We start from the raw sequence: 12099 nt of genomic DNA on the forward strand, positions 1-12099 counted from the left end.
GTATAATGTTTTCTTTAACAAGTGAGTAAATAGAGGCAAAGGAAACATACATTCGTCTCCTTTTTTTTTTTTTTTAATCAGGGAGTGATTCAAGCAATAGTTTAAAATAAACAAAAAGAATAAAAACTGTTTTTGGAAGAAATGAAACTATTTTTGTTACTAAGCCTGGAAAGAAAGTTCTCCCATAGGCTGAATAAATATTAGTTCCTTTCCCTTTGCCCCTTCTGCCTGGAACCCCAAATTCCTCCTCCATCTTCAAGCCGGAAGCCTAACTCTCTTGCCTCGGCTGGGCAAATGCATAAAGATAAGACACTCTTTTTAGAAAATTAAAGTATAACATACTTACATTAAAATGCACAGAAGTGTACTGTTCTGTCAATTTTCACAAATAAAATACACCTGTGTACCCAGCACCCAGATCAAGAAACAGCATTACCAGCAAGTCCCCCACTTCTAGTCACTACCTTGCCCCAAAGGTAAATACTGCTTGGGCTCCAATACCATGGATCTGCTTTTCCTGCTTTGGAACTTTATATAAATAGAATCATACAGCATTTGGCTTCTTTAGCTCAACCCTGTAAGTTATTCATATGTTTGCTTGTAGTTGTAATGTGTTCACTTTCATTGCTGTGGAATGTTCTCATCCTGTGACTGTACCACAATTTACTCTCCAGTAGATGTTCAGGTTCATTCATTCTTGGTCAGGAAAATAAAGATGATCACAGGTTGCACGTGGGTATTTTTATCTGCATTAACTCTTGTTAATAATTCATGTAAGTGCTTGAGTTCAGGAGATGCCAACATTATTTTTCTAAACTTTTAAATTAGACTCAAATGCAACATCCAAAAACTGTCAGTCTGGCAGCTGACATTATTCTGAACACTGAAATCTATTTTTGTAACCAAAGATGTCTTAGTCCTGTGGCCAGGGGAGCAACAAACAAATAGAAAAGGCATAAGAAATGTTTTTTCTTTGCTCTTGTACAAGTAGACATTCAACATGTGTAGGCAACATTTATTGAGACGTTATTGTGTGTCAGGAACTGTACTAAACACTTTGCATGTATTGTTACATTCGATCCTGACAACAACCCCCTGAAATAGCTTTACTTGAATTACTCTCATTTTTCAAGCTCTGTCTGTGTCATCCCGTCTTTCTCATCCTCAGGACTTACTGTAGGATCCAGTATAACCAGGCACTCAATAAATGCTTATTAAATAGAGCAATGAATGAATAACAGCAGCTACCATTTGTTGAGCCCTCAGTATATACAAGGCACTGTGCCAAATGTTTACATCCGTTATCCTGTTTAATCTTACCAACAAACCTGTGAGGACATAGGGAACATCTTCAGGGTTTTTGCCAGGCTCATGAGTTCTACCTTCTCTGAGAATAATGAATGCACATGAAAACAGGCTGCCATATTTGTGCTACATGATCCCACCCTTTGGTCACAGTTGATTGGACCAGGGGTGCAGTTCCACCAATTAGATTCTTTCTTGGGAATTTGGACGTGTGGTTGAAAGATGGCCAGTTAGTCCTGCCTGTGGCTAGAATTGAGGAGCTGTAAACTCATTCTCAAGCTGCAGTGAGGGCTTTTTTTACAAAATAGTGGAAAAAGAAGGTCTGCAGGGAGAAAAAAATTAAGTGATTAAGCAGAGAGGCACAGAGACAAGAGGCAGAGTCTTACCTAGGTTCCTGTCTGTTTCTCTGGTTCTCACTCCAAGGCCTCAGAGAGCCCAGACGTGAGTTCTAGTAAATTCTCCAGGTTTTGTTAAAATGGCCCAAGTTGGTTCCTACTAGTTACTACCAAAAAATAAAAATCTAAGCCAGGGACAGTGGCTCACACCTATAATCCCAGCAACTTGGGAGGCTGAGGCAGGAGCATTGCTTGAGACAAGGAGTTCAAGACCAGACAAGGAGTTCAAGACATCGCAAGACCCTGTCTCTAAAAAATAAATAAATCTAAACGAAGATAGGTCAATATTATTTTTCCCATTCCACAGATGAAAAAAATGGAGGCTCTGAAGAGGTAAAGTGACTTGCCCAAGGTCACACGTTCAGTGTGGCAGAGCAAAGACTTGAGCCCAAACTCACCCAACTCTCTGCAGCCTGAGCAGCCTCCCATTCCCCACACCAGTGCTCCTTGGGACATCTGTCCAAGCCAACAGGACATCTGTCTTTCCCTGCCGCACCCCCACCCCAACCCCGCCGCTAGCTTTTTGAGGGCTGGGGTCATGTCTGACTCACTGTAGCAGCTCCCCCTAGGCTATACACCATCAGGTGTCACTTGCAAACCACCAGGGTGGAGATTTCATAGGGTTAAAAGAAACATCATGGCATGACTGATGGGAAATTAATGGGTTTTGGTGGCTGCAAATTGTAGAGGCAGAAAAGTGGAGCATGGAACTGAGACACTCTGTGGTGACCTTGACAGAGAATCCAGTGAGAAATTGATTAAAGTCTGTGGCAATGGACTTTAGATCCCAGATCAGAAGAGGGACAACCATAGACTAAAGCCCTTGCTGGGAGTACTGCATGTCACTGAAAATGGAGAGCCCCGGAAACTTCCTCATGCCCACAGTCTCAGCCCAGCTGTCCTGACTTCGTCCTTGGCAAAGGAAGTGGTTTTGGGTCCAGGCCAAATGTGGGGGCCTGGGCTGACCCAAGAGGCTGGACCCAGAGAATCCTAAGTCCTCACTCTGCAGAGGCTGGACCATTTGATCCCCCTTGCACCCACATACCCCAACTTATCCTCCATGCAGCAGAGAGATCTTTCTAAAATAACAACCTGACCAAGCCACCCCTCTTAAAGCCCTTATATGGTTCCCGAGGCCTTCACCCTATCATTCAAGGCCTTTACGACCTGCCTTTCCTGTCTTTCCTCATAACACACCATTCATTCACACTCAACTTTGCTCCCAATGTTCCGAGTTACCTGTGTCCCTGGAATCACCTTGGTCTCTTGACACCTATTCCATCATTGTACACATAAGCTATTCCCTCTCCTGGAACATCTCACTCACTGCATCCCATCCATCTGATGAAATCTTGATTGAACTTTAAGCTCAAGAAACACACCCTCAAAGAGGCCTTTTCTGACCTCCACAGATTGAGTTAAGTGTTTTTTCTTTGAGCACACATCTGGCACAGAAAATATATTGTTCTGGGATCATTTGTTTATAATCTGCTTCTTTTAACACATTGCCAGCTCCTAGAGGGCAGGGACCTTGTTTTCCACATCCTTTTTTTTTTTTTTTTTTTCATCAGTTCATAGCAGAGTTCTTGGCCTGTAGTGAGCATCAGTAAGTATGCATGGGACATATGGGTGGATAGATGCAGATGGGGTAAGTGGATGGGTGATGGGAGTTTGAATGGATAGATGAGGAGTGGGTGAATGGGAGGAAGAATAAATGCATGTGTAGGAGGATGGGGAGGTGGTTAGATGAGAGGAAGGCAGGAAGGAAGGATTGAAAGATGGGAGGAGGCCTAGGTGGATAAGTGGGAGGACAGATGGGTGAATGGCTGGATAAACGGATAGATCATAGGAGGATGGAGAAAGGATAAGTGGACCCATAGGAGGATAGATGAGTGGATGGGTAGGTGGGTAGATGGATGGATCAATCAGTTCTGCCTAGGCTTAGGGTTCAGTCCTTAGATTGTCTTTGTGACCTGGACTCCTCTCAGAGTTCTGCTGCCTGCCGATGACTCCTGAAATTGAACATGTGTATAATCAAACTCATATTCTCCTTTCTCACATTTGATTCCCTTCTAGTGTTCTGTTCCTTGGTGACTGGCAACACCACCCACCTGGCTGCACCAGGTTGGCCTAACTTGTTTGGGGCAGGTTTAGGTAGAAATCTGGGTTCTGCTCCTAATTAGCTATGTGTCCTTGAGCAAGTTACTTGAGTGCCATAAACCTCACTGCTGCATGTGAAATATAAAGAAAATATTACCCACCTCCTCAGGATGTTGGGAGGATGGAATTAAATGCTGCATGTAGCATAACTAACACATTGTCAGGCCTCTCTAAGGAGATGTCAGGACTGGGCTGGGGGCAGGAGCAGAAAGTTCTATACCCAGTCCCTGCTCAGCGCTCAGCCACTTACCCTGAAATAAGCTCTACCTTGAATACAGATCTTCAAGAAGCCCCAGAAATAAGTTTCCCCAGAAAGGCCCCTGGAGATAGGAGAGGAGAGGCTGTCTTTTATACTTCAGCTCCTGGAGACCTAGTCCAGGGTCCTAGAAGAGAGGCTTCCCTCCTAAAGGAAGACAGAAGGGGCAGCCTGGCTGTGTTAAGCCGTTCTTACATTGCTATAAAGGAATATATGAGACTGGGTAATTTGTAAGGGGGTAAAGCAAAGACATTTCAAAGAAGGAAGGATGGTAGGGAGGTACAAGCTGATCAGGCCCAAGAGACCCTTCCAACATCTCCATGCCATGGGCTCTGTTTGGGATGGATGACATCATGGATCCTGTTCTTTGCAAACAGAAAAGACGTTTTTTGGGATTCCCTGTGAGCGGCTGGGGTGACATGAAGCACACTCTAGGGCAAGCCCCAAAGCCCAGCACTTGGGCACTCTTTGGGCATCTCACTGTCCTGAGATCTCACTTCCTGATTTCCCTCAGACTCTTCCCTCCAGCATCCCTACCTATCCCTAGGCCAAGCAAACACTAAACACCACTGTGCCTCCCTGGTACCCAGTAGATGCCCCTTCTGCAAATCTGACCCTACACGAAGAAAGCCTCAAAACTATGACATACCTAGAGACATAAAGGATAGTCATGGGCATGCACACGCCTCCCCATGAAGATGTCCGTTGCAGTGTTGTTTAGAAGTATGAAAAATGGAAACAAACTAAATGCTCAGAAATAGGGGACTGGTTAAAAAAATATGTGCAATACGACCATCTGATCCTATGCTAGGTAGCCACTAAAAGTGTGACATAGGAGAGGAGATATCAGTCAGCAAGCTCACTCCATTTAAGGACTCTTGTAGAGTTACACAAGTAAAAAGAAAGGAAAACAGGAAAGCTCAATATTCACAATGACTGGATTTTCTTTTCTTCTTTTTCCTTTTGTATTTTCCAAGTGCCCTACACTAATATATATTTGTGGATGGATACATAGACACACAGAGATTGGTAGGCACGCCGTCATAAGCCAGCTCCCTGAAGCTACACCCAACACCACTGGAAAACAGTCCTGGTTCCAGTCTGAGGAGCAAGCCAGATTTGCCAGGCCAGTGATGCACAAATAGGGGAGTGGACGGGAATTAACTCTTTAGGGCTAGGACCTTCCGCAAGGACTCACTCAAAGTGTGCCACACACACTTATCCCTGGTCCCCCCACCCCCACCACAACACACACACACACAAACACACACAGAGTCTTGCCAAAGGGGGCAGTTTACAGGCAAAACCACTCAACAACTAGAATATCCATCCTGGAAGGGTCAGCAGGTGTCCTCAGAGAGATCAAGGTTATACCGTGGGCACAGCCCTAGCTTGGGAGTTGTAGAGCCTCCAATCCTACCTCTTTGACCCTAGCCTATCCCCTCCTTTCTCTGATCCTTCATTTATTCATTCATAAAATAAATGCATGAGGTTGGACAAAGGGTCTCTCAGGTCCCCTTCCTCGGTTCTCTGAGAATTGTTTCCCTTTATTCTAGCCTCATCCCTTACTCAGAGCTGATGTCCCCGTGACAGCCCCAGCCTGCAGGAGGGCGGGGAGTGGGGGCGGGGTGGGGCGGTAAATAGTGCAGGGAGCAGAGCCCAGAATGAACAGTTACCAGAGGAGGCTGGGAGATGTCCTCAAGCACCCAAGCCCTAGACCACGCAGCTTCCCCTGCCTGGCCCCAGGGAAGCCCAAGACGTGATGACTGGCAGGGCTGGGGTGGAGTGAGGTTTGTTTTCTCCACTGGAGCCTGCTCTGCCCCATCCTCCCTGCAAGGCCAGTCCCTGGCCAACTTTCCCTTCCACAACATCCCCATGGCTTCACTGCTTCCCCAAGGTTTAGCATCAACATGTTCAGCCCTTTGTCACCATGCTTTATTTTTGAGAACCACTTTCCCGCCAGTGACAAGCCTTTGGGTTTTGAAACAAACCCAGCTTTTGACTCCCCTTGCCTCCTAAGCCCCAGTTTCCTCATCAACAGTAGTGGTTCAGAGAGTGTTAGCAACAACACATTTCATCAATTCCTGCAGCAAATTCACTGAGTGCCCACTCTGTGCAGACCCCCGCAGCCCTACCCAGACGCTGCCCTCCTGGCACTCCCAGGCAAGTGGCGGAGGTTAAATAAATAACTCCTCCATGCTGGCGAGCACCCCAACACAGTAGGGGTGCAATCATTGGGAGCAATATCCTAATGAGGACAGGGAGGCCTGAGAGATGAGCTGGGATTCATCCAAGGCCCCAAAGCAGGGTGGGGACAGAGCAGGTCCTGGAAGCCTGGAACCCCGGCCTGAGCCAGGCATCCCCTCGGGGCCGGCTTCCACCTGCCAGGGCTGAGCTCTATGCCCTGACCTTTGGGCAGCGGGGAACGGGGGCACAGGGAGGGTGACGGGGTGAAGGAAACAGGCCTGCTGGTGGCTCCGAAGGAAGGTTTGGGCCAGGCCTACCTGGAATCCCAAAACTCACCTGCCAGCAACGGCGAGCGGAAAGCCCTGCCAGGCTCGCCTGCCCCTGCCAGCGGCCCAGCCACGCTGGGTCCCCCTCTCCATCCCGCACTTTGCTCTTTGCCCGCGACAGGGGTCCCCTGCTCAAATGCCCAGCCTAGCCTCGGTCCAACCTGTCTGGCTGTCCTTCCCTGACACCTCGTTTGTCTACCCTTCTCTGCACGTGTCAGTGGCTCCCCGCTCGCGTCCGTGTGTCATTCCCTACACACGCCTGTGTGTCCTCTTCACACGTCTGACTGGAGCGTCGGCCTCCCGCATTTCCCGGCCTCCTCGCCGCCCTGCCCCGCCTGCTGCTGTGTGGGTGTCGGGCTGGCTGTGCGCAAAGGGGCGCGGCTCGGCCCTCCCCCGCACCCGCGCCCCCCCACCCCACGCATCTCGGAGTGACCCGGGCCGCGGCGCCGCGGTGCTGAGGCCCGGGAGCCGCGCCGCCGCCGAGGGGGGCCGGGGCCGGTGACGGTGGCGTGGGCGGCGGCGCGGGGACGACGGGCAGCCGGGCGGGGCTGCGGCAGGGCAGGGCCAGGGCCGGGGCCGGGGCCTGGGAAGCCGCCGCCGCCGCTGCCTCGGCCCGGGATTGCGGGCGGCTGGTCGGCCCGGCTCGCCTGGCCCCGCCTGGCCCGCCCCGCCCCGCCCCTGCGCGCCCAGCAGGCCGAAGCGTAGCGGCGCGCCCCCCGCGACGCCCGAGCCCGAGCGCAGTGGCCTCCGAGCGGGAACCGGACTGGGAGCCGGAGCCGGAGCGGGAACCGGAGCTGGAGCCGAAGCTGGAGCCGGCACTGCGGCGCACGGAGCGGAGCGCTGCAGCCAAGCCGAGTAAGGGGCGTGGGGCTGGGCGGCGCGGGGGAGGGGCGGGCGGGGGGTCCCGGCCCCATTCCCCCGCGCTCTGCGGTGGTACCGGCGAACGACACACCCGGGGGCGCGCCGCGCGGAGCCTCGGTGCGCGGGGCGGGCGGATGCGCGGTCCGGAACGGAACCGCAGCGCGCTCGGAACGGAGCGGGATCCCGGGTCTCCCGCGGACCCTCGACCCTGGGCTGGCCACTGGGATCTGCGCGAGCCGAGGCTGACCCTGATCGCGCCCTCGGGCCTCGGGGAAGGGGAGGTATCCAGGTTTTCTGCCCCGACGAGCATCAGCCCCATTTGGGGAACCCAAGACAGCCTCCCCAGCAGCTTGCCCTCGGTTTTGGGGACCCCTGAACATCCCAACCAAGAAGGGAAAACTAGGGCGCACTCTCGGCCGGGGTGGGAGAGGAAAGGGGCTGGGGCTTCACGGAGTTTGGAGTTTGAACCCACCCGCACCCCTTTGAGCTAGGAAGTTTGACCCTTCGACGAGCAGGTCGCCTGGGGTATGCCCCTGTCTCCGTGCCTCTGTCTCAGCACCGAGCGTGGGAGAGAGAGCGCGCCCTCCGCACCTTCTCCCACTTTGGGGCAGACTTTCCCTTGCGCTGTCAGAGGGACCCGAGGCTAAGTACGAGGCGAGGCGGCAGCTCAGGCTGGCTGCGCAGCGCTGAGTGGCACCGCCGCCGCTCCCCAGGGGCAGGGCCCACCCCACACCCGGCTGACTCTCGCTGCCCTTCCTCCTTCCCTATCGGGCTCTGCGGTCTGGAGGCTGGAGAGCGGTGAGGACCAGGGACTGCCCTGTCCATCTCGGGCGGGTGCCGGCGTGGGTGGCCGGGCGCAGGCTGGGAAAGGGAGGGCGCAAGTAACTGGTGTGAGAGGCAGGGGTTCAGGGATCCTTGCTCTTGAGCCACGATTTCCGATGAGCCCCTGCCGAGAGCATGCCGCTCTGGACTCACTCCTCAAACATAACTGCTCTGCTGGAACGAGAGACTTCACCACCCTGTGCCTCAGTTTCCTCATCTGAAAGTAAGCAGGAGTCTGTTGTGAGCGGGATGTTTAAGGGATTTGGAACCAGAAGGTGGGCTTGGCTGACTTCTTGGCTGTACAACCTTAAGCAAGACACAAACCTCTCTGAGCCTTAGTTTCCCCATCTGGAACATGGGGAAGGTGAATTGGGAGGATTAAATGAGATGATGCTGGTGGGGGTATGTAGCCTGGTGCCTGGCACGCAGCCAGTGGTCAATTGTGGTGGGCTACAGGTGTCATGAGGTGTCCAGCACCAGTAGATGCTGAGATTGAGTGCCTCTGAATCTGAAGTGGTGCTCCCAGCCCCCTCCAAGGAGGCCTTTGAATTCCCCAAGCTGTTGACATTTAATTGCAAAGCAAAACTTTCTCCTTAGGGCCCACCCTTTCTCAGACGCTCCCTCCTCCAAGGCTCTCTACCGCCCAGCCCAGTTCTCCCCTGCTACCTCCCATCTCTCTCCAGGGTGAAAAGGCTGCATCTGACTGTAAGGTGCACCCTTTTCCTCCTTGCCCTTAGCTGATGTCCGCTGCCCCAGAGAGGGGCACCCACCCATTGCTGGAGCTCTGTACAAGGGAATTTAACACCTCCCTCCACTCCCGGGTGGAGGATTGCTTTCCCTGAGGAGCCATCAGGCTGTCAGGTGGCTTGGACACACCGATGGTGACGGTTCAGACAGGCAGCAAGAAGCACCAGGGAGACAGCCTAGAGGTCTGAGGGGTCCCAGCCTTGATTCTTCGCAGACTATGATGTATTCGTCCAGGCAACTGGGCCATGAGGCACCAGAAATGAAGGATGTCGGGGAGGAAATGGAGCCAGTGATTGACTGAGAGGTTCAAACTTCAGAGCAGGGTGTCCCCAGGAAGGGATTTGCTCCAGTCTGTGTGGCTGGGACCTTAGACCCAGAGCAGAGCAGGGCATAGGCCCAGGGGATAGGGGAGGATGCTGGGATCCTGGAGGTGGCAAGGAGCAGGTGGGCGGGCAGGAGTGATGGGAAGAAAGCAGTGGTCCAGTTCACACCCATGTTGGTCCCTGGCCACCTGTGGCCCAGCTACCCAGAACAGGGATGGGGGAGGAATCTCAGATGAGGAAACATGTCCACATGGTGCCAGGGTACACCTGGTGAGACAGGCAGGATGAGCTGCCACCTGGGGCCTCCTACACGGAATCTCCCTCTCTCCTCTTCTTCCTCTGTAGCTTCCCCCTCCCCTTCCCCATTCACCCACTAGGGGTCACGTTGCTGTGTCTTCCAAAATCCTCACTCCTCATCTTCCCAAAGGAGTTAATCAGGAACTAATTAGGCTTGAGTCTCCTGCTTCGCTCAGGATTTGGAACACAGCCAGTGGGGAATGTGACGGGGATGCAGGCATTACTGTCAGGCTTTAGGAATAATCAGCCGGACACCCTCAGAGGACCATTGTCTGAAACTCTTGCCCTGGAAGTACTCAGAGGATAGGGTGAGGGGCATCTGCTGTCAGCCTCCTAAAGGGAGAAACTGAGGCCAGGAGGGCTTCTGCAGTCCATTAGCAAGCAGGCACAAACAAGAGTCATGGCTGAGAGCAGTTTTTTGGAGCTGGACCGCCTGGGTTTATAGCATGTGGTTCTGGGAAGGTGACTTATTTTTCAAAGCCTCAGTTCCCTCTTGAAAATGGGAATAAATGTTACACACCTCCCAGAATAGTGTGAGGATGAAGAAATCATATACAGATAGCACACAGCCATGTCCAGTGGACCTCTGCCTGCGGTGTCAACATTGTGAACATGCATTGCGCACACGCTGTTTCCTAAACGTATGCATTTTCTCTTTGAATTCTGATAACCAGCTCTCTGATTTAGGAACTATACTTGTTCCCATTTTATTGATGAGAACACTGAGGCTTGAAACGTTTAAGAACTATCTAATTCTGCCAGGTATAGAATAATTAAAACATCACTATGACTCATCCTAATTGTATGCGTTTGTAAAACTGATAATTATCACATTGTAATTTAGATGACATGTAATCAGTTATTAGAATGATTCTTTCATGTACATCTTCAATCATTTTATGTCTGAGAACTGAAAAAGAATATGTTAATTGTCCACAGGCTATAGAATTTTTAGACACCTTCGTATTTTGTTTTCCTGTTTGAACAGTAATCAAACTGATTTAAAAGAGCAGTTCCCTGTTCATTACCTATCCTTCTTCTCTCCATTTTTCTCTAGAGCACTTATTACCTCCAACATCTATATATCTTATTCATTTGTCTATTGTATGCCCACATCAATATAATGTGAGCACTGCAAGAACAAGGACTTTTGACTGTTTTGTTCACTATATCCTCAGAGCCTAGACTAGTACCCAGCACTTATTGTGCCTTCCAAAATTATAAAGTGTTTTACAAACATATGGTCTATTATTGTTATTATTTTTGCCAAGTGTATAGATTGATTGAAAATAAAACGTTAAGTTAATAGCAGAAACCATTCCCTCAAATATTTGGCAAATAGGACTTGCTCAAGTGCCAAGGATAATTTGATAAAGGTTAAAAACAATGGATATTATTTTTCTAGTATTATAATAAAGCTTATCAGTGAGTTCAATGACAAGTAAATTAAAAAAATTTTTTCCAATAACAAATGACATGTTCAAAGGCAATTAGATTAGCCTTAAAATTTTTCCTTGAGAACACCCCGGCATGGTGGCACATGCCTGTAGTCAGCTGCTCCAGAGGCTGAGGCAGGATCTCTTGAGCCCAGGAGTTCAAGACCAGCCTAGGCAACCCTGGCTCTTGACAACAGACAAACAAAAACCCCACAACTTCTAATGAATTAACGATCACTGACTTATTCACTTAATTGCTTTTCATTTTGTTAGCACAAAATGTTTTTTTGAGTCTTCATTTTAATGATTTTTCAGATTGTTATTAAAGTCATACATGTTCATTGTAAGAAATAAATTGTAAAATCATTAAAAATGTAAAACGCATAAAAATCCTCCTTAATCCCACTATCGCCCAGAGAGCACAATGACTGTGAACACATTAGTGTTCTTTCTGTCTGTGTTCTGTCCTTTCTAATCTTTTGCTATGTATTAATATATTCCCTAGTTTTTTTTTCTTTTACAAAATAAGGATCGCGGTATATGGTATATGCACAATTCTACAAACTGTTGTGTGTGTGTGTGTGTTTTAAAAAATAACAGGGTTTTCCCCCCCTTAATATTATACTGAAAGTCTTTTTTACTTTTTTTTTCTTTTTTTCCCCAGAAAGTCATCTTTAGACTGGACTGAAAGTCTTTATGTTATTAATTTTTTTAGTTGTTTGTTTGTTTGTTTGAGACAGAGCTTCATTCTGTCCCAGGCTGGAGTGCAGTGACACGATCTCGGCTCACTGGAACCTCCGCCTCCTGGGTTTAAGCGATTCTCCTGCCTCAGTCTCCCGAGTAGCTGGGATCACAGGATCGCACCACCATGCCCAGCTAATTTTTGTATGTTTTGTAGAGACGAGGTTTCATTGTTATCGCACCACTGCACTCCAGCCTGGGTGACAGACTGAGACTTTTTCTGAAAAAACAAACAAACAAAGA

At 49.8% G+C, this 12099-nt stretch overlaps 1 protein-coding gene across 2 annotated transcripts in view; it reads left to right on the forward strand.

Moving 5' to 3' along the window:
• Positions 1 to 7349: 7349 nt before the first annotated feature.
• BEAN1 (brain expressed associated with NEDD4 1) overlaps positions 7350 to 12099 on the forward strand; it is a 77395-nt gene continuing 72645 nt past the window's right edge. For both annotated transcript variants that reach the window (XM_063597624.1, XM_034940357.3), the window contains exon 1: positions 7350 to 7484. The gene's annotated coding sequence lies outside the window, so the exon portion shown is untranslated. The remainder of the gene's footprint in view (positions 7485 to 12099) is intronic.

Source organism: Pan paniscus, chromosome 18 (assembly GCF_029289425.2).
Source record: "Pan paniscus chromosome 18, NHGRI_mPanPan1-v2.0_pri, whole genome shotgun sequence".
In the NCBI taxonomy this organism is placed as follows: Eukaryota; Metazoa; Chordata; class Mammalia; order Primates; family Hominidae; genus Pan; species Pan paniscus.